Consider the following 24,839-nt stretch of genomic DNA (forward strand, 5'->3'; position numbering starts at 1 on the left):
TATACTCGATGTATTAGTCTGTTTCCTGTTGCTTATAATGGAATACCCGAAACTGGATAATTTATAAAGAAATAAAACTTTTTTCTTATATATTTGTAGGCTGGGAAGTCCAAAGTCCAGGAAATACATCTGAAGAGGGCCTTTTCCTGGTGGTGACTCTATAGCAATGAAGAATGTCACATGGTGAATGGCTTGAGCAATAGAAAGCTAACCTGCTCACTTGCTCTCCTTTTAAAGCCATCAGAACCACATCCATTGCTCCAAGAATGGTGCAATCCCTCACAAGGGATTCCTACAATCTATCACTTCATTAAGTTCCCACCTTTCAACTACCATAACTAGATTTCCCACCCTCAACACCGCTACGGTGGGGTTTAAGTTTAATGAGTTTTGGGGGGACATTTAATCCATAGCACTGGGTGAATTGGATTGCTTTAAGTTTGTTGATTCTTTCCTCTATCTTATCTATTGTACTATTAAGTCCACCTAGTGAGTTATTTTAATTTTTTATTTTATTTTATTTTTTAATTCCACACTATCTATTTGATTCTGTTTATAACTTTGATTTCTTTGCTGGGATTTCCTTTTTAAAAATTTGTTTCAAGAGAATCTGTAATTTATCATTGAAATGTTTTTAGATAGCTACCATAAAATCCTTGTTAGATAATTCTGATATCTGATTCATTTCATTGTTGGCATTAGTTGATTATCTTTTCTCATTCAATTAATAATTTTCTTGGTTCTTGGTAGGATGGGTGATTTGCAATTGAATTCTGGCCAGCTTGTCTATTATGTTAGTATTGAGTCTTTAACATCCATCTTTAATAATTTTATCCTGAATGCATACATGAAGTGTTCTGAATCAGACAGATTTCTTATTAAATATCTCATATTAATAAATAATAAATGGTAAGTCCCCTTAAGGGGACTTGTCTTACCCCTAAATCCACAAGGTGAAAGTCAGTGGTAATTTTTCCTACATGAATGGCTGAACATATCACAGGTGAAATAGAAGAAAAAAATTTTCTCTGCTTATCAAGGGGAAAGAGGCTGAGGTCTCTGCCTTCTAAAAGTGTCTCCTTATTCCAGCCATTTGATATATAAATAAAATTTTTGATGGGTGCCAGATAACCCTCATGTCTCAGATATTATAATCTAGAGCTCTTTCAAAGGTCTGAGGCCTCGTTCTTCTTTGAAATGTAAATATCGATAAAATAGCCCTAATATTCCTAGCTGCTTGGCGGTTTAATCTAGAAACTTAACGGTACTGTACCATTCCAACCCTTCGGATAGATAGAAGAACAATCCTTTTGTATCAGAACAATCAACCAGGCAAATGGCTGTGGATATAATTCTTATGGTGTGTAAAGGGTCTCAGGAAACTAAGACTTTTTTTAGGAACTCTGAGAAACCCGGGGAAGATTCATTTCCTCACAGTTAGAAAATTCTGGGCCTATTTAATTATTTTTTATGTATTAATTTAGCAGGAGTCACCTTGTTTAGATTTAGCTCACAGGTCTTGGCCTACTTTTGTAAGCTATCGGTGGAATTCTCAGAGCGTTTGCAGTTTTGTTTTGGTCTATGTCTTAGTCTATTAGGGTAGTTCTAACAAAAATGCCATAAACTGAGTGGCTTATAAATAACAGAAATTAATTAGAACTTCAAGATAAAGGCACCAGCAGATTTCTTGTCTAGTGAGGGTCCTCTTCCTGGCTCACAGACAGACATGTTCTCTCTATGTCCTCACAGGATGGAGGGGGCAAGGGAGGAACTATTTTATGAGGACACTAATCCCATTTGGGAGGTAATTAGACCTAATTACTTCTGAAAGTCCCCACTTCCTAACACCATCACTTTGGCAATTAGGTTTCAACATGTGAATTTTGGGGAAACACAACAGTCACACTATCACAGTCTATTTGATTTATCTGTTGCAGTTGGTGCTCTGCATTTCCCTGCTGGTGCTGCTGGAGGGGGCAAAACAGGTTTCCCCAGACTGGGAAGGTATAGAGGATTCTCCAGGTAAATAATACTGCCTCTTAATCCAAATGGGCAAGCGTCTCCGTAGGAAGTGAAGGGGTGTACCAGGCCCACATGGACAAAGAGGCTTCCTAGAGGGTGGCCTCATGTTTGAAGGGAAAAGAGAATGCTTCCACTTGCTGCTTGCTTAATGTTTGTGGTGGGTCTCCTGATCGATTCCCCTACTCCTGATGTCAGAAGGACCTGTTTTTTGTTTGTTTGTTTGTTTGTTTGTTTTGTTTTTAATTCAGAGGAGGAATGAACCTTCCTGGTCTCCCCTCTGTTGCTGGGCTGGAGATCAAAAAACAATATGTCTGCATGACCTTTCATGTGCACATGCATGTGTGGTTCCTTCAGTCTGGTTCTCTAACCTGCTGACCTTCTTACTAACTTTCAGAGTACTTTTTGGTTGTCTCTTGAGTTATTTCCAGAATTTATAGTCATAATTAGTGGGAAGGAGCAGAGAAGAACAAGGAAAACAGGTCTACACCATTTTATCTGAACTGGAATTTTCTCCTTGCACTTTAAAAAAAGCAAAAATAGAAATCCAAGTATATGCACTTTATGTGTGTTTAGGAAAAGAAGACAACCTGTAGCACCATGCTCTATGAGTGTCTAAAAGAAAATCAGATCAGTGTTAACACTGTGGAAGACACAATTGTAAAACTAGATGAAAAATTATCAAAAACACTAATTGTGCAATCAGATTATTTTGCAAGTACCTTTAAATATTTACTTTAAAAAAGTGAAAATGAAAATCATACAATATGTATTGTGGGTGTTTTTAGGAAAGAAAGATAATCTTGAAGACCATGCTCTAAGAGTTGCTTTGGGTCTACATCAAAAGATTGGTGTAACATACATACTTTTATAAGGTTTAAACTTACATATATATATTTATATATATACACACACACACGTATACATATATATATACATATACACACATATATATACATATATACATATATATGCATATATATACACACACATATACATATACATATATATGTATACTGTTTATGATTTTTGAAGACAGATTTAACTGACTTTGATGACTGAAGCATACATGACTGATGCCAATAACATCAGGTTTTATCTTACTTTATTTTATTATTGTGGAAATATTTTGCTTTAGCTACCTAACATGCTGCTGAATCTCTTCTCTGTTTTGTCATCTTTCAGCATATGTACCCCTTGTTAGCCAGGGACAAAGCAATCGGTTTTCATAATACCTAGAACACTGTTCTTTGCTCAGGGCTGGATATTAGACACCATCTGACTCAAACAGATGCACTGAGATTTCAACAGGGATCATTGGCATAAAAATTCTTTTCTAAACGTGGATATAATCGCCAAAGTTGGGTAAATATCTCATAAGCTCATAAAGTTCCTATAAAATGAAGTAACCTAGAGAAATAAATCAAGTACTGAAGAGAAAACAAATTTAATGATGTTACTTGAACTTTTAAAACAAGCTGTGCCTGAAGCCATCCTTTCGTTTAGAATTTTCTTTTTTTTAAATTAATTTTAACATTTATTTGTACATACTTGTTTCAATACAAGTATGAATGTTGGTACAGTATATTGTTTCAATGTATTTACTGTACTATGATACACTTAGGGGAGATAGCATAGTTTTGTACCCATTAGTCCACCACTTTTCCTACTCCCTCTCCCTGCCTCTGGTACTATCAGTCATAGAAGATAATAGATTACCTAGCTTAAGCCAGTTTGAGTAAAGTGGGGTGTTTTTGTTTTTGTTTTTTTTAAACAGGCATCTTAAATATTCATGAGCAATGCAACAATTATAATGTATTTTTATGTTTATTTAACTCGTTATCCATACCTTTATCCATACCTTCCCTGACAGATTAAAGTTTGAAGAGTCTGGGTAGAATTTAACTGCACAGTTGTTTTGTGTGTGTGTGGGGGGGGGGGGTCAATTGGTAATACCTCTTTAAATATAATTTGTCTCTTTCCAGTAGCTATTCACTTATGAATAGGAAAGATAACAATTATTCTTCTTTAAGAGGATTAGAAGAAAACTGGGCCATCTGTGATGTTCCCAATGGTAAATATTAAGTGGAAATCAAGCATGTAACAATGATAGGTCCAGTAGGGTATTTAATGTTCTGATATAACAGCAACTGTGAGTGACCTATCTCATAATGGCCATAAATGATTATGAACATGAATGAGTCATTGAGGTTTCACAATTTAAAATTTTACTCTAAATAAAGAACATCTTAAGATGAAATGAGGTTGAGGGAGAATATACTTGTATTACAAACCACAAAATTTTTTGCCTCAGTGACATAAATTATATCAAAATTGAAGTATTTAGAAGATAATTATGCTGCTAAAATTCCTTGCCTCTCCAGATTTGCAATTCTAAAATAACTAAATGATGTTTTAAAAACCATCATATTTCTATATTCTGGCTCCAGTTGTATAATTTCATGTGCATATTGCTTGTACATTATTTGATAGATCACCAATGAAATCAAATACCTGATAGTTTCACACTTTGTCAAAATGCTGTAATGGTGACAAACTCAGTAACAGGCTTTTATTCCATGAAGGAACTAAATGGTCAGACTAACATTTTCCATAGTGGTTATCCTGCAGATGTGCTCAATAGCAAACTGACTACATTATCTCTATTGCCAGCAGAGAGCTCACTTGGAAGAAATTCATCTCCTGTATCTGCTCAGAGTCCTGTAGCAGGTTACGCCAAATGTGGCATAATCCTGCCTGACTACGCCAATTTGTCTGTTGTAATACTGCCGATGTCACCAATTTGTCTGGCTATGATGAGGCTAAGGCTAAGGCTTGGAATCCTCACAGTGCCAATTGTCTAGCTCTTGATCCTCTTTGTGGTGCCAATTGTAAAGCTAGGTGACCACGCTAGTTGTCATGGCTCTTTTACCTGCCGGTGATCCTGCCCAACTAGGCTGATGGTTGAGCTGGGTCTGGGTCTGGAGCTCCCAGACCCCTCTAGCCCATTCACAGACTGGGTCACAAACCCTTCACATGCCAGGCTGGGTCACCAGAATCCTCTGCACAGGTCTCTGGCCACACGGTCCTTGGAATCCACAGGTCTGGAAAAACATGGCCACTCAGGCGGGGACCCAAAGCAGTAAAAACCCTACTAAAGTGGCGCTGACTTGCAGGCTCAAGTAATCCACCCATACACATAATGGTAACTGAACTGCCCTGAACCGGCTCCCAGGAGAGGGGAGCCTGACCAAATTGTTCCATTTTCCCAACGCTTATGTGCACACAAAAAAACACTGATTGATCAGACAGATTCTCAAATATGCCTCATACACAAGAGAGATTAAGGACCGTGTATCTAAGGGATTAGGAAAGAAAGTCTAAGATCCAGGATCAGTAGGGAACTTGTCTTTGTTATGTTTTCACATATTTCTTAGGACTTCTCTTGGATAACATTTCCACAAAGCTGCAAAAATCAAACTAGATCATAATGCTGTATTTAATTTGATAAGAACACGACTATGAAAGTTAAATTATTACTGGTCCCAAATATGATTTTCAAAAATGTTGGCATGAATTGTCAATGACAATGAGAAAAACAAAATTATAGTTTAACAATGGATTTGGAAATTTTTAAATAAAAGCAGTCACTCTATGCACTAATACTCTTTTTTAAATTAATGAGTGATTCAAAAGACAATACAAAGGACTATCAGTGTGTGAAATATGGACTATCTCCAATGAAACCATTAATCCATTTATTTCTTTCCCAAACTAAAAACAAACAAACACAATCTCAGTTTGTGAGTGTAAAGAATAATTAACTGATGTACTTGTGTGATTATAGACTAAACTTGGAGGCACTCTAAAGAATAATTCTATATCCAATTTTTTCTTCCCTAGGCACAAATGTGCCTGTAGGATTTGCAAAAGAGTAGGTGCTTCCTGTTTTTCTTTGTTTTCATTTATAGTCAGCAAAATTAATAATTTTTTTTAACTTGTTTGTTCATTTGGCTGACTGTTATCTCTTCCGTAGACTGTTTAGCAAAGTGTTCATTTTATTTGCTACTACATACGTAACACCTACCACAGAGCCTGGCACATAACTGCAACTCAATATATTCTTGGTAAATGAGTGTATCATTTGCTATTTGAAGCCAGAATGAATAAATGACTTTCTTTCTCCACTTCAGGCCCCTGCTGGCTTTCTCCCTACCGTATTCCTCTCCCTTTCCTCTAATTGCTTCTTACTCAGAACATCTTGACCCATCCTCTGCTCTCTGTCCTCTGTTTACAACATAGTTCTTTTACTCTCTCTCTCAAAAATCTTTTCTTTCTGCTAATGTGTAGATATCCTAAATTGTATTTAACACTACTGACATAGGAGGTACTCGGTTTCCAAGGGCTCAGATTACAGACACACTTCTGGGTTTCAAGGCACTCCCCAAGGTCTCAGGCCCCTCCTCTGGGCCCTCTGCTAGAGAAGACTTATTGTTGGTGGTTGGACCTATTTTCAGCACCAATGCACAGGGAAATTGAGACTTCAGGGGGCTGACTTATGCAAATCCAGTAGCTGGGCATGCTCAGTAGAAAAGGGTTATATAAGCCTAATAACCAAGCATGCTCAGTAAAGTGGAATTTATACTCATTAGATAGCATGAATATGTATCAGATAGTGAAACTATAAAAGTTGAATCCCGGCAGAAGGCAGGGTTTTTGCTCATTTTCCTGGAGCCAACATCCACTTCACCAGCTGAAGAGTGTAAGCTTTCTTTTATATCAAACTTACTTTTGGCAAATGGCTGCTTATTCTCCTGAGTCAGCCTGCATTCTGTACTAAACTGCAATTGTATATTTCTTACTTTTGTATTAAACTTGGTGTGGGCCCTGCTCAGTCACTGGAGGTAGGCCATACCCTCTCTGTGAAATCTGTATCTCTCATTCATTACATTAAACGTGTTCTCACTTTCTACTCTGACTTTGCCCTTAAATTCTTTCCTGTGGCAAAGTCAAGAACCTGGTAAGAGAACAGGGTGGGTTGAAGCTGGCTACTGAGCCTTCCCAGACTCCTCCTCCAGCATCACTACAATTGCAAAAGATGTCCTGCTGCTTTCTGTTACCTTCTTTCACAACCAGAATATGCAATCAAATCTTGTTATGCAATATCATTTTGTCCCTCTTCAGAATTATTCAGAGGTAAGATAAAGGTTATAAATGTATATCTTTTATTCTAAAATTGAAAAAACAATGCTTTCTTTTTCTTGTTTGTCTTACTCAACTCTAGATTTTAAATCCTGTGGTTTGGAAATCCTTGACATAAAAATAGTGTATATGCCACAGAAATGTAGGATGAGAAAAACACTACTGAAAAAGAAATGAATCTTAGTAACCTAAGTAAAAAGCAACAAACACTTATAATCATTGCATTGCATAGTTTTTCATATTTTCATAGTTTTCCAGTGATCAATTATGATGCTGTGTAGTTGCTTCAATTATTGATTATAAGCAAGTTAATTTTCTGTATACCAAAATCTTGAAACTCTTGAAGTTAATATTTTTATACAATGCAATTTACATTGTCACTGTCTTAGTTTGTTTTGTGTTGCTATAACAGAACCACAGAATGGATAATTTATAAAGAACAGAACTGTATTTCCTTACAGTTTTGGAAACTGAGAAATGCAAGATCAAGAGGCTAACATCTTGTGGGTGCCTCCTGCCATGTCATCCCAAGGCATAAGGAAGAAGAGCAAAGAGAGGACAAGAGAGAGAAAAAGAGGAGTGTGAACACATCTTTTTATAAGTAACTCACTCATGCAATAACAGCATTAATCCATTCATAAGAACAGTGCTCCCATGATCCAAACACCTCTCATTAGGGTCCAGCTTGCAACAACACTGCTTTGGGGATCAAGTTTGCAACACATGAATTTAGGAGGACACATTCAATTCACAGCAGTCACAAGATAAACACTTCTTATGATTAAGGCTCTTATCCACATATTAAATGACACAAATATATTAATTAATTACAAACAGAATGCAATGTCAATGAAATTTATATTAGCAAATTATATTAATATAATGGATAACTGTTGTTTTGTTGAAACTGTAACGTCCATAAGTTGGGATTGGAAATAAAGTGCAGTTCTACATTTCGGTTTTTGTCTTGAGCCTTGATATTCACAACATAATATATACTAATTTGAGATGTCCTTATTATTATCATGATTATATGTCCTTTATAACAATTACTTTTTTTTCAGTTCCAGTTATTGTAAGTGGTCAATCAATCCAGTAACGTAACCACCACATGTAATAATTATTTATTATTTTCTACTTTTAAAGAACAGTTACAAGTTAGTGAGTAAAAGGACCATGGTCAGGTTATTTTCTACTTGAAATTTAAATGTATTGCTGCCTATTTTTCTTTTTTCTTTCTTTTTTTTTTTTTGCTTTTTTTTTGTTGTTGTTGTTTGTTTGCTTTGTTTTAGTACTGTATGCCTATATTAATTTGCACTTGAGGATAATTAAGGTCTCCTACCTCTTCCACTTTTTTTCTGATTTTAAACCACAGTAAAATCTTTACTTATACTATGAACCACAATATGATTTTACTTTAACTTGCTACAGACAGCCTCAAACACACTACAGCAAATAAATAACAAAAGTTCCATGATCATGTTTGTTTATGAAGTTCACATCTAGTTTATGCAGAATATGTGGACAGTGATTTTTTTTTCTCAAAATTATCACAGAACTTAAAACCCATGACTAAAAATATACTGGAACCTTGTAAACCCCTAAAATGTTTTAGAAACCTATAAGAAACACTTCATGTATATTAATAAATTAAATCCTCAATAGAGTCCTATGAGACATATAGTGACATCTTCACTTTACAGATGCTAAAATAAAGATTCAGAGTAGTTAAATAGGTAACAACATCACACAGTAATAATCTACAAAGTTAGGATTCAAAGTTGGGTCTATCTGATTCCAAGATATTTATTCTCTCAATTATTGTGTTTTGATGATCAATTTCTCCTGTTATCTATTATGATACATACTCAGTAGCTCTTATTTCAGTACATTAATAAATACAGCTCAACCTTATGTACAAATCACCAAATATATGCAGATATTATACTAAATTCCTAAGATAAATTGATCAAATTCCTTCCAAATGCTTCCTATGCTTATGTTTTCAGTATCTTCCCCAAATTGATAATATAAACATATTTTTATTTAACTCTGAAGTACTATCTCAGCCATTTCCTTCTCTTTTAGGCTAACGATGTCTTGCATTATAGGTTTGTTTTTTCTTTTCAGTTGAACACCCAAAAACGGTGTGAGATAAAGAACAAAAGATTATTGAAACCTCCATGTCATATAGACAAGCCATGATTAACAGAATTGTGAATTCCTGACAAAGAGTAGAAGGGTAAGAGAGCTTGAAATTGGGAAGATGATTGCTTATTACAAACTTTTGATTATCATCTTTCCATGTTGATTTCCCTGTACCTAATCAATAAACCCATCTTTTCCATTTTCAAAGAATGCAACACGATGCTATTTGAGTTATTCTTTTCGTTTCAATGAGTTTATTAATAAATCAGTATGTACTTCCATCTGTCTTTTGACTGTACCTTTCTCTGTGTTTAGCTACATTAGATTGGAATCTACTATGTTGAATCTGAAATGGTGTGGATGTAATGGAAAGACTAGTATAGGCAGAAGAAAATTATGAGATATTACTGTACTTCAATGGTAATTAACTAGATATCTGGTATTATAGTGGAAAACAATTTAATAATCTTACCTCTGACTTTCTCACTTTAAACTAAATTACTGTTATATATTTTCCATCATATAGCTTTTTCCTCTAATCTATTTTTTCCTAGAAAATGGATTGACTTGAACAAAATCCCATCTCTTCCGAATCCTAATATGTATTCTGTTGGAATGAGGATTTTATTATTTATTATTTTTTCCCTAGATTCATATGTGAACTTTATTAACTATTTTTTTTCTCTAGATTCATATAACATAGTTTTTGAATAGCTTCAGGGTAAATGTTATGGTTTCAAAGGTTTTAGTTTCGTTTTGTTTTTATTTCATTCTCAGCCTGCTGTGAGCTATTTTTCTTATAATTAGAAAATCCATTTCTTTAAAGTTAATTGGCACTGACTCATAAAATAATTTATTCTTACTTTTGATGGCACGTTTTTTTACCAACTATGCCCTAAAGAATATTGGGATAGTTCAGAGCTACAAAACAAACATCTAAGGAAATATGGAATAGGCAAAATAAATAAAAAATATTTTATAGAGTATTTGATACTAAATCAAGAGTGACTTAAAAATGGAAGGAAGCTATTCCAAAATGCATAACTTGAGTTAAAAGGAGTTATATTATAAAAGAAGAAAGCTGAATTTTCATGGGATCATGGGTTTGCTACAGGAAATAGTTGAGTTAAGAGTTAAGTATTTGACCTCCTCTGTACTTTAGAACAGACACAGTCCCACGATATGTGCCACTAGCAGATCCATGTGACCAGTTTGAGAGGCTACCAAGATGTCGGTTGGGTTGGTGAAAACGATTTGCCTTTGGCGCAGGAAATAAAGGATACGTTTTCTGTGGAGAATAAAAGAAAACAATAAGAAAGCCAACTAAAATCCATTCTACTTTTTAATTGTCACTCTGTACCAATAATTCTAAACAATGTCAGTGATAAAATGTTCTTCCCGGACAGGGCAGACTGTGCCCACGGTCTCTTTTCCTTGGTATGCCACTGATCAAGTGTTAAGAATGGAACCTGTTGTGTGTGGTATCATAGGACAAAGTGGAATCCAGTGGCCACAGTGATCTTTTTTTTTTTTTTTTTTTTTTCTCATTTCTACTCTCATGGTTATAAGTTGAGGAGGGAAAATCTGTTGGCATTTCCCCAGGTATTACTTAAATGGATTTCATAATAGTCCATTTTTTCTTGATAAGAATGGATAGGGAAAGGACCTGAAGCAGAACTGAAACATTGAAAAATATGTTTCAGAGAATTTCTAAGGTATTAACTTCTTAGTGATTATTTCTTAATTTGTTACTAAGAGAAATGGAGAGTCAGTTAAAAAGAAAAAAAAAAAGCTTGAATATTTGCTGACATAGGTGCAGCAAGGTAACAAATCTGTTTATGCCGCAGTTGATTTTGACTGGCTCAGAAAGTGTCTTATTCTCCATTTATTTTGGTACCTTTCGGGTGTTCAAATTATTTTTTCCTTTTCTCTTACAGGAGAAAAATAACTCAAACACATAGATTTAAGAACACTTAAAAATGCATCTTTTGGGATTTTACTTTAATTAAAAAGAGCTGTCTCTTCGCACAATTTTCTCTTTCTACAGGAAGTGACATTCTATTACCATAGATGATAATGAACAGAGAAGTGGAGTGTGTAGACTTTTGAGTGTATGTGTTCATACAAAAACAATGAATACTAAATCAGCATTTTTCATATTACTTTACAGGCTTTATAAATTCTAACATTTTCTGGCACAATTGGATATAATATAGGGGTATTCAAGTTTACACACACACACACACACACACACACACACATTTTTTTTTCTTAAAGGCAACAAATTGTTGAAAAGAAAACCCATGGCTTTTCTTATTTTTTCTCTAAATAACTTTATTTTTAGCCATAGTGTAGTCTTATTTCAAAAGATTTCTTTACTCAAAAGAATTTCAGAAACCATCTGCTTCAACACCCACTTAATACTGAAGTCACTACCAATACCTGGAAAACACAGAGTAAAGGAGAAATCAGTCCCTCAAAATATTATATGTCATCTCTGCTCAATAGAAATTTGTAATATTAAAATGTTCTGTGCTGCTCTGATAGCCACTAGCCACATGTGACTATTGAGCACGTGTAATGTGATCAATATGGCTAGTTAGTAGATTTTTAATTTTGTAATTAGAGTGGCTGAATGGATTATAAAATAAGAACCAATAATATGCTGCTTACAAGACACTCACTACACCTATGAGAACACACATTGACAGAAAGTCAAGGAATAGAAAAAGATATTTCATGCAAATGGAAATAAAAAGAGTAGGAGTAGTTATATTTATATCATATAAAATAGACTTCAGGCCAAAGAAAGTAAAAAAAAAATATGGAAAGTCATTATATAATGACAAAGGGATCAATTCCACAAGAAGATATAACAGTTCTAAAGGTATATTAACCCAACTCCAGAGCATGCAGATATATAAAGCAAATACTACTAGTCCTAATAGGAGAAATAGACTCCAACACAATATTTCTGGGGGGCTTTAATATCCCTCTTTCAATGGACAAATCATCCAGACAGAAAATTAACCAAGAAACTTTGGAATTAATCTCTACTCTAGACCAATCACACCTAACAAACATTTATAGAACATTTCATCTAACAGCTGCAGAATACACATTTTTCTCAGCAGCCCATGGAACATTCTCTAGAATAGACCATATGTTACTTCACAAAACAAATCTTAACAAATTTTTTAAAAATTGAAATCATACCAAGTCTCTTGTTCAACCACAACACTTTCAACAAATAAAAAAAAAGAAAATTGGAATCATACCAATATATTCTCTGACCACAACTGCGTAAAACTAAAAATTAGTAACAGAACGGACATTGGAAACTGCACGATTAACTTAAATTTAAATTTCCACAAGAAACTAGTTTCTACCAAATTGTCCAGTGCTGTATACAATGTCGAATTTAAAATATACTCAGTCTATAAGATGTTCTTTCTCTTTGCCATTTAATAAAACCAGGATAAAGTACTATTTTCCCTTTCACATTTCAGCTAAGATAGAATAGGCTGTTTAATCAACAAGTGTATCTTGAATTTCAGTGTGATAACAAAGCCAATTTTGATCTCTCTCATTCTAAGTCCAGTGGTGCTTGGTGGATGTGCTCGGAAGACAGTTATTACTCAGAGTGGTTTAATTCATTTGGGCTGTTATAACAAAACGTCATAAACCAAGTACATAGTAAGCAATAGAAATTTGGTTGTCATAGTTCTGGAGTCTGGGAAGTCCAAGATCAAGGCACTGGCAGAACCAGAAACTGGAGAGGACCCATGTCCTTGTTCACAGGTAGGTGGTTTCATAGATGGAGGTTCATAGATGGTACATTCTTACTGTGTCCTCATATGATCAAAGGGGTAAGGGATCTTTCTGGACCCTCTTTCAAAAGGGCACTAATTGTATTCATGAGGGCTCCACATTATGACCTAATCACTTTCCAAAGTTCTCACATACTAATACCATCACCTTGTGGGTTAGGATTTCAACATATGAATTTTGGGGAGTCATTTCATGGCCTCAGTGGCTGCAGCGAAGAAGATATGGAGCACTAATATGGTCTTCTAACAGATAACCACCAGACATTACACATGCTACTTCTCCTCACAGTCTGTTAGTAAGGAGAGTCACAGCCTCATGGAACTTTCAGGAAGGCTGCGAAGTCTTCCCAGAGCCCAAGAAGAAGAGAGAGAGCTGATATGGTGAGGACAAGTAATCGTTATTACCCTCTTGGTCAGCTGTGTGATCGTGGACATGTGAGTCAGACTTTCCAAGTTCTAGTTGCTTCATCCTCTTAAAACAGGCATATTAAAACTGATAGCATAGAAGAACGGCAAAGGTTAAATAGAATAATCTCATAAAAATTGCATAGCACAGAATCTTCTTTATAGTAAATTCTCAGTAAATGTTAGTTCCATTGCTTTTATAGTCATTGTTCTCTTGATGCTGAGTTTTCTCCTTTGGCAATCAGTTTAGTTGCATGCACGCTAATACTATTCATTTTCAATGCCACTTAGCCCTATGTTTGCACGTCTTTCCTAACAGGATGGAAGGATTGCTTAGTGTGGGGGTGGGGAGAACTAAAGTAAATATGAAATATAATAAATTTCTTAGAATATTTGACACAGCATTAATTACCTAGTCATGGAATATATACTTCATAACTGCAATAGTACAGAAATGCACATTAAAGCTGAAAAATACAAAAGTTCAAACTAGCAGTAAAATATTTTTTTTCTCTTTATTTTCTTTTATTAGTAAAAATTCCATAAAGCAATATCTAATTTGCTGCTTTTCTAAGTGGTAGAATTTTCAGATGGAATTATCTTCTGTAAACTTGAATTTCATGTTGGCAAAAGCAGGAAAAAGAAAAAAAAACAAACATACACACACACACACACACACACACACATAATAGAACAGACAGGCTTTTGCAAGAATGACATTGATACTGTCCAATGAAACACTTCAGCAAAGTACGCATTCCAAATTAGTCTGTTCTGACATAAGTTTCTAGGCAAAATTACTCATTAGCATTTTAATCAAGACAGTCCTGGCCGTGCATGTGCCTCTAGCAAGTGTCAAGGTACTGCATTTAAATGATGGATATAGTGACAATGGAAACAGACTTCATAATCAGAAGTGTTAAATTTAGAATGGAGGGTAAACCATTAGTTCCAGACTGTGTGTATGTGAGGTTAATATTTCCCTATCAAATTTTAGCACAATTTTAACATCCATTTTATAGTAAGAAATGTATGGATTAAAATATGAAATATTTAAAACCATATAAATCTAAATTCAAAAGATACATCAAAGTAAAGTATTTTTTTTCAGAATAATACATATGCTTTGAGTTCTATGAGTTTTATAATTATTAATAAAAACATGAATACTTATATATTAAATATCAGACTGAGTACAAATATCTGCTTGCCCTTCTTTTTAAGGTCTCATTAAATGTCAGAATTTCTAAAGTTCACTGGAGATGACAAAAAAAGATTTATACTAAGAATAACAGTATAAAAAATTAATGGATGTGTGCCAGGCAAAAGTTATTTGCAGGTAACAAAATCATATGACATCCAAATTTAAGTAGAAAAGACAATACAGGGAATTTGTTAAATGCAAAAGCACTGTGAAATCTAGAAAAGCAACCTTTAGGTTGGCCTCCAATAATGACCCCCCAAACTGCAATTAAATCCAATGTAGCGGGCCGAGCCTGTGGCGCACTTGGTAGAGTGCTGCGCTGGGAGCGCGGCGACGCTCCCGCCGCGGGTTCGGATCCCATATAGGAATGGCCAGTGCACTCACTGGCTGAGTGCTGGTCACGAAAAAGACAAAAAAAAAAAAAAAAAAAATCCAATGTAGCATCTCTTGCCTGTTGACCCCAGGAACATACTTCCTTACTATGACCTAACAATTAGGAGAAGCTCTCACCAGGACTGTGTGTTATCGAGCAAGGATTCTATGCCACAATTCTCACCAGCAAAATGAATGACTCCAGCATCCAGCCAGTCTTGTCCCATTCAACTCACTTTTTAATATAATTTGTGGAATTCAAATTGCAAAGGAATTTAGGAAACTTAGGCATTTTTTGTTTTGTTTTGTTTTGAACTTTCTAGCCCCTGCAAGTACAGTCAGACACAGTAGGAAACTGTTGGTTTATTTATTTAGTGAGCCAATCTTCCATGTCTGTCACAGGGTGCTAACCCAAATATTTGAAAAAATTTTAGAAAATGAAAATTAATAGGGACCAGATTGACAGATCAACTGCAGCACAGAACACCAAAGAAAGAGCAATTCTTTTCTAGGTAGAAATAGAAAACATAAATTCAGAGTAAATATTTGAAAATCAAGAATATGACCTGGGAAAATAATAAGTGAAATTAAGTAAAAGTTGAATTGAGATTTGTGGTTTTGGTTACCCCTTCCCCAACTCATAAAATGAAGCTGGCTGAATTTTAAAAATGTCTTTGATATCTTTTTCTAAGTGACACAGATACAGGTTCAAAGTTTGTATTTCTTTGCTATCAGTTAAATTCCACAGTTTGATTCTAAAGTAATCAATATTTACATAATCAGTATATGGTAAATGCCAGTGAGGTGTTTTTGACATTAGAAACAGTGTAAAAATAAGAAAAGAAGCTTAAACATAGTCTTAGAACAGAATATAAGACTATACTCTTTGATAACAAAGTATAAAAATAGAAAAAAGAGTTGAAAGCAACACTCAGGTGCTAACTTAATCAACTTTTATAGAAGGATATTAGTACAAACTGACTAAAGGTTATTTGTTAAAAAAATAAAAGAATAGTTGTCAAACTATTCACAAGAATAAAAAAAATACTATTCTTACAGGTCACTTCTGTGAATTGGGATTAAAGATAGAATGGATGAAGAAAGACTTGTAATTTTCACGTATCTAGTATGTTTTTCTACAACCTAGGGTAATACCAACCCTCTTGTTACCACTGACCTCTCAGTTATTCCATAGTTTTTCACCCAGAATTAGAGGCCTTTCTGCTTTATACTAACTTTATCCATAAGGAGGAGCAGCACGGATATTTCAGCAATTCCTGGATCCTATACTTGGATTATTGTTGCTTTTTTCTACACATTTACACTGGGTGACTGTACCCATTGCTTGAATTTGGGAACTGCCTTTACGCTAGTGAGCCCCAGTCTCTATGTCTCACTCAGTGGTTTCCTAAACTTCAGACTCAGATATAGAGCTGCCTGCGGGCCATCTCTACCTGGGTAACGCACAGGCATCTTAAACTCACCGCGTTTGATAATGGCTATCTCGACTATGGGACTCACCAGAGAAACCTATCTAAAAATCAAATTTAAGTGTATTTCTTCTTTGACGTACAGTGTTCAGTGAGTGGATTTCCTTTACCTAGAAAATATAGGTTAAGAGCCGTATTTGATTATGTCACTCTTCACACTATCTGTGTCTTCAGGCACCTTTTAAACTTCCTCCTTTGTATTTTCTGTTTCCACAATCCCCAATAACCTACCATATCCTACCTATATCCAAATACCAAATTGTTTCTCTGCTCCACACCCTGCTTGCCTTCTAACTGCCCTGTTCCTATGCTCTTAATCTGCTCTGAAGAGTCCTGCATGGCTTGTTCTTCTTCACACTTGGGAATGTACACCTTCTAAATACCACGTTCATCCTGTTGGCACATCAAATTAATGCTTGGCAAATAAATTAATGGATGAATGAACAAATAACTATTGATGATTCTGTTATCAGTGCCACAATATACCTCTTACATGTCAGAAGAGATGTTCTTAAACTGCCAGTCCTGCTGAGCACTTAAATGAAAAACATTATAAAAGAAATTATAGGTAGGTATATTCCAAACAAGTTATCTCCTGAAAAGTGAAAATGTTAACTGGTTTATTTAATGCAGAGGAAAATAAATATGAAACTTTTTGCCCATTTTGTGTGTTGCTTCAGTCCTTAAAAAGTTGTTTCTTTGAGCAGGTGCCTCCAGGTGTCAGTCTGCGGGAAATCATTTAAAACTGGGGCACACCAGGGTAGTTTCCATGGAAGCAGAAATTAACCCCCAGGAACCTCGTATGTTTTAGGAACCATTGGGAGCACATCTGGTACAGCCTCCATTAGAGACAACAATTGAGGCAAATTCCCGTTGCACGATACAAATAGAAGAATAAGCAGTCACCTTAATAATCATTGCTTATACTACTGCAAATCTTCCTTTGAAGTGAAATGTGTTTTATATAAATATTCAAATAGCCACAATTTAATTTTCCTTTTAAAGTGTTCTTTTCCCAAGTCTTAAATTATCTTGATTTTAACTATTATATGCTAGTCATAGATATTTAAGATTGATAAACATTTTTTGCCAAATACTTTATCTGTATTTTTGTTCTTTGCACAAGTTTTTCTTTTTTTAAAAATGTGTATATGTCTTTAGTCATATTTTGTCAGGAAAGATTTCAATAACTCAGGAAAAGACTGCACAAAGATTGTACACTCATCATGAAGAAAAGTACTGTGCAGTGATAACTCTCATTGTTAGGAAGAATTCTTTATGCATCATATTGAATTTATTTAACCATCTGTGCCAGGCACTGTTTTAAGTATTTCATAAATACTAACTCATTTAATACTACATATGTGTAAACACTAACTCATTTATACTCATAACAACCATTGAAAGCGACAACTATTATCATCTGCCCCTCTCTAAAGAAGAAAATTCTGACCAAGACAGTTTAATTAAGACATTTTCCCAAGTCATTCAGTTAAAAGGGGAATAAGTCAAAACTTGACCTTGGTCAATCAGACCAGAGTTTAAGCTCCTAATTGCTACATTGTGTTAACCTTTCTCTTGTTTCTGTTAAAGACAGAGGAGACCCTTAGGGATCTTGTTTCATGCAAGTATTTGAGATTTGGAAAGAATGAAAAGGACATTAGTGGCATTCTTATCATAGACTCTTCCTCTTGTATTTTTTCTTCCTCTCTTCAGGAATCTGCAACTTTTAAATTCCATTTACACCCCTTTATTTCTGTGACTTTCACTGAATAAGATTGCATAGGGAGCCTCTACCTCACAAAGAAATGATTTTGCTTAATAAGCAGATCCATAGCAAAAGCCACCTCTTGATTTCCCACATCTATTTTAAAATTGACTTTGGGAAAACATACAATGAAAGAATCAAGAATTTAAACAGAACAGTGCCCTATTACCTGCATTGAAAATGTCACAACAATATTACAAAATAAAATTCTATTCAAAATAGTACTTTTCTAGCTATATCTATTGAAATTTCCCAGGAGCAATTTCAACACCATCATTCATACAAACATCTAGATTCTTGTTTCCAGTACTGTTTTCCACTATAAAGAATCACAGCTCCTTGGAGAAATAGCTGAATTTATACCGGAGTTGAAAGGTGCAAGATAAGCCTGCGATACATTGCTATGTCAGAAAGCAAGATATCTTTCAATCTAATTTGCTTATGTTGAAGACCCAGAAAATAAAATAACAGAGGATCACATTGACCAAGTAGAGACAATTATAGATTAAGAGGATATTAGCTGAATTTATCTAATTTACAGTGAATATAAAAATTATGATTCCATAATGAAACACACTAAAAAGAATGTTAACCAAGAGTATTAATGAAGATGAAGAGGATAAAATGCATTTCTGTTGTGCTGTTAATCAGTCATTTGTTATCATTGACTAATTTATTACACCATGAAAAAATGCAAAAGTTAGTAAATGTAAATAAAGCAGTTAGAAAGCTTTTCTAACTCTCCTGACTAGGAATGATTCTGTAGATTGTCATCTTGGACCGTAAAAACACAGCAAGTTATTCTGAATTCAATTAAAAATAATTTTAAGTGCCTTTGAGAGTTTTATTCTCCTAAGATAATAGAAGAATTATGAACTTTTATCAGGTTCCAAGGCATTTAAAATTTCAGTTTTTAGATAGACAGAACTTCCAAAATGGCAGAATAATACCACGAGGAGCCTGATAGACACTCTCTCAGCTGAACAATGATTTTTTTTTTTTTTTGGCAGCTCTAAAAGGGAAGTTTATTTGTTTATTTTTTTATTGAAACATTGTATGTATCTGTGGGGCACAGCATTGAATATCAATACCTGTGTGCAATATGTGATGCTCAAATCAGGATAATTATTATATTTAACATTACACAATGTAATCATTTTTTGAGAAATTGGTAAAGAACCACAAAAAATAAACACCCGCTTGACAGGTAAAAATCATAAACAACCATTTTAAGTCTCTGGAAATGGTGCTAAGGGCACTCATGAAATATAGAAACATTTATTCAAGAAAATCTATTATATCTCAGTAAAAACAGAACGTTTGTGGCATTTGACCATATCTTAACCCCTTCAGTCATAGAGCAGTATGATGGAAGTTCTACTCCAGTTTGCTATCACCAAGAATATGGGCTCCTGCACCCCAAATGTCTGTTCTCACTCTAGGACTACAGTTACACCATGGAGGGATAGAACACCAGAAACTCTTATACTACGTAGCTCTGTGTTGCAGAATCTCTATCCCAGCGAATGCTAGCAGACTGGGGCTCACTCCTCAATCCTCAATAATAAGGCAGGCTAAGAATACTAAACTTCAATCACCCAGACATAACTCACACTTTGGGTGAAGGTTCTAAGAATAATTACATTTCCACTAAGATAAGGAATGAGACAAGTATGTCTGCTTTCATCACTCTTATTCAATTTTTACTGGAAGTTCTACCCATGAAAAGTAGACAAGAAAATGAAATAAAATGCATCCAAAATAGAAAGAAAGAATTAAAACTATTTCTATTTGTATATGGCATGATATTATGTTTAGAAATTTCAAAAGAATGCACATACACAAATACACACGCACACATATACAAATTAGAATAAATGAGCTCAATAAAATTATAAAAAATCAATACATATGAAAGAAAGTGAACCGAGACGCCAGGTATCATTCAAGCTTTATTAAAGGAAAGTATCTACCAGGTTGCACCCAAAGTGTGTGTGTGGGGGGGGGGCAGTCTGGGGCTTCCCTCAAAGTGGAAGGCAGCAGCAACAATGGGATTGCAAGAGTTTATATTAGCTGTTGGGCACAAAATGTATGGCGGGGAGACACCACTAGGTTGTTGTAACTGGGTGGAGAACTGCACCCATGTGGAAGCAGGAAAGTTGTTTCTGTTAAGTCAGGAGGTTTCTTGTAAAGGGGAAAGGGAGAAGGGCTTGGAGCTGGAATGGAAGACAAGGCCGACAGCTATTTTGTGCTTATTGTGTGCACAATGGCACAGATCTCATCCAAAATCCATCAATATAAAAATCAATTGTATTTCTATAGATTAACAATAAAAAAAGAAATTAAGACAATGCCACTTATAATAGCATGAAGAACAAAATACTTAGAAATAAATTTAACAAAACAAGCTCAAGACTTGCACACTGAAAAACTAGAAATTATTGTTGAAAGAAATTAAAGAAGATTTAAATAAATGAAAATATATTCTGTGTTATGGATTAGACAACAATATTTTTAAGATGGCAATATTCCCAAAATTGATATATGAATTCAACACAATCCATGTCAAATTCCCACATATCTTTTTCTTTTATGACAAATTGATCTTAAAATTCATGTGAATATGTAAGTGTTATGGGCTAATTGTGTCTCTGAAAATTTTTATGTTGAAGTCCTAACCCCTCGTACCTCAGAAAGTGACTGTTTTGTAGAGGAAGAATCTTTAAGGAGGTAATTAAGTTAAAATAAGGACCCTAATTCAATATGAAATGTATTCTTATAAGAATGACAAATTTGCTCAGACAGACGCAGAACATGTGAAGACACAGGGAGAAGATAGCCATCCACAAGTCAAAGAGAGAGGCCTCAAAAGAAAATAATTCTGCCAAAATCTTGATCTCAGACTTAAAGCCTCTGGAACTTTCAGAAAATAAATTTCTGTTTTTTAAGCCACCCAGTCTAAGGTACTTTATGATCACAACCCCAGCAAAGTAATAGAACAAAGAACATAAAGTAGCAAAACATTCTTGAAAGAAAACAGGAAGTTGAAAGACTCACACTTCCAGGTTTTATAACATATAACAAACTACAGTGTGATTCTACAGTAGAATAAATGACAAGTAGTGTCGGGCCTTAAAAACTAATGCCACCTTAAGTGACATTACAAGCAGCGCCAATATGGGCCCACCAGGGCGTATTAACGTGGCAGCCTAAGATTGCGCCGGGAGGAAGTAGGATGGGAGTATCTGTGGGAACCTTGCCTTAGCCCTTATTGGCCAAATACGCGCTTCCGCACTCGTGAACACTGTGTGATTGCAATAGCTAGGCATTGAGACAGGATGCATGCTCTCCTAACCTTTAAGCTGATAGGATTATGTAAAAAACCTCCCTTCCCCATTTGCCTTTAAAAGCAAGTGCTTGTGTGATAATAAACGGAACTGCTCGACACAACGCCCGCCATGTCTGAGTGTCCTTTAACGGGCTGGTTGGGGCCAGTGGCTGTGCCCACCTCTCCTCACGGCTCTCTTCCCCCATCTCCTTCCAATGGGGACCAGAGGGAAAGAGGAATCTGGGCAATTTGCTCGCTCACCAGAAGGAACACCAAGGGAGTGAGGCAAGGGCTGTTCAGATTGGCCGGCCACGGACCCGACAAAGTAGAATTCAAGACAATATGATTCTACGGTAGAATAAACATGTAGATCAATGGAGCAGAATTGAATGTACTGAAATAAGCCCCCTTCGGGCTCTCCAGTTAGCTCACTTGGGAGAGGGTGGTGCTGATAAAACTAAGGTCAAGGGTTCAGATCCCCATACCAGCCAACTGGCAAAAATAAAAAAGATAAAACAATGAAAAAAAGAAATAAGCCCTCATATATATGGTCAATTGTTTTTCAAGAAGGGTGCGAAGCCCCTGTTGCCACTAAGGACATCAGCAAGGACATTGCAGATGTGAAGAAGGTAGTTGCAGCCACTGGCACCACTGCCACACCCACAAGGTAACTCTCCTGCCACTGTGGACACCATATCTGTGCAGACTGCTGCTGTGGACACTATAGCCAAGTGGGTGGCTGTTGCAACTACCACTGATGCAGTCACTGCCACCACCACTGCTGCTAGGCAGCCACTATCATCAAGCAACTAGCCCGCTACCACTGGAGCAACCTCTGCCATGTGGACAGCCTGCCAAAGCTACCTCCACAGCCACCACTGCCACAAGGGTGGCTTGAAACCACAGCAGTAGCTCCAACAGCCACTGCCACTGTGCAGATGGACAGGCAACCACTCAACTTCATTGACACAAGGAGGGTCACCAGCAGAGTCCAGAGAAGGAGAGTAATAGAAGAAGCAACTACTGAACAAGATGACCAAACATCAAAGTAGAAATACTGGGGAAAACAAACAAACAAACATAAACAAGAAAATATGAGTCCACCAAAGGAATAAAATAACCTCCAAGTACCACCTCATAGAACAGGAAACCTTTCAAATGACTGAAAAGGAATTCTGAGTAAAAATCTTAAGGAAACTCAATGAGATACAAGAAGACACAAATGACACACTGAACTGAGCAAAACTATCTGGTATCTGAAGGAGAAAATCTACAAAGAGATTAATACTTTTAAAAAGAATATAGCAGAATTTAAGGAATTGAAGGAGTTATTCAATGGAAAAAAAACAAAACCAAAATAAAAAAAACTGAGAACTTAAGCAGCATACTAAAGCAAGCAGAAAAAAGAATTTCTGAACTTGAAGACAGTCTCTTTGAAATAACTCAGATGGGAAAAAAAAAGAATTAAAAAAAAATGAAGACGATATAAGAGAGAGAGCACACAACCTTAAGTACACAAACATCTGAATCATGGGTATACCTGAAGGGGAGGAGAAAGGAAAAGTTATTGAGAACATATTCAATGAAATAATATTGGAAAACTTTCTAGGTATAGGGAAAGACACTCAGGAGGCTCAAAGATCCCCAAACAAATTCAATCCAAAAAGGTCCTTTCCAAGGAACATTATTAATAAAAATGGCAAAACTCAAAGACAAAGAGAGAATCTTAAAAATAGCAAGAGAAAAGCATCAAGTCACCTATATGGGAGTTCCCATTAGACTAACAGCAGAATTTTCAACAGAAACTCTACAAACCAGAAGATAATGAGGTGATATATTTAAAACACTAAAAGGAAAAAAAACCCTGCCATTGAAGAATACTGCACCCACTGTACTAACCCATTTCTGTCACTTATAACAAAATACCTGGAACTAGGTGATTTATAAAGAAAACAAAACATTTTGCTTACAGTTTTGGAAGCTAGGAAGTCCAAAGTCCAGGAAACACATCTGGTGAGGGTCTTGGTAGTGGCAGTGGTGACCCAGGGGTCTCACATGGCATAAAATGGCAAAGCAAAGAGAGACTAACCTCTGATGTACTCTTCCTCAGAACCACTCTCCTAATCACCATTGTTAATACATCCACTGTGGCATTGCCCTATGATCTAATCACCTCTTCAAGGCTCTACCTTTCAATTACCATAATAGGAATTCCCACCCACTTTATGCCATCATGGTGGGGACTAACTTTGGGGGGACATTCAACCCAAGGCACCCAGCAAGGCTATCCTCAGAAATAAAGGAGAAATAGTGTATTTCCCAAAGAAAAACTATGAGTTCACCATTACACAACCAGCCCTACAAGAAATCCTCAAGGGAGTCCTGCTTCTGTAACCCAAAAGACAATAATCACTACCATAAATACACAATTAACCCCAATAGAATAAAAATTCAAAAAAGAAAGAGAAAGAAACTGTACCTTACCACCTCCAAAAATCAAAAAACAACAAAGGCAAACAATAAAAGGAAAAGAAAGAAACAAAAGCTGTTTAAAACATCCAAATAAAAATCAATAAAATGACAGAAGTAAAACAATACCTTTCAGTAACAAACCTAAATGTAAGTGGATTAAATTCCTCACTCAAAAGACACATACTGGCTGATTGAATTAAAAGCTAGATCCAACTCTATGCTGTTAACAAGAGACTTACCTCATTTATAAAGACACACACAGACCAAGTGGAGGGATGTAAAAAGATATGCCATGAAAATGGAAATCAAAAATGAGCAGGAGCAGTTATTCTTATATCAGATTAAATAGTCTATAAACCAAAAACTATAGAAAGAGAAAAAGAAGGCCACTATATAATGATAAAGAGATCTATCCAGCAAGAAGTCATAACAATCATAAACATATACACATCCAACATTGGAGCACCCAGATATATAAAGCAAACACTATTAGACCTAAGGAAAGAGATAGACCCCAATACAATAATAATTGGGGGAACTGAACACCCCTCTTTCAACATTGGACAGACTATCTAGGCAACAGAGAAACACAGGATTTAAA

Source organism: Cynocephalus volans, chromosome 1 (assembly GCF_027409185.1).
Source record: "Cynocephalus volans isolate mCynVol1 chromosome 1, mCynVol1.pri, whole genome shotgun sequence".
Classification (NCBI taxonomy): Eukaryota; Metazoa; Chordata; class Mammalia; order Dermoptera; family Cynocephalidae; genus Cynocephalus; species Cynocephalus volans.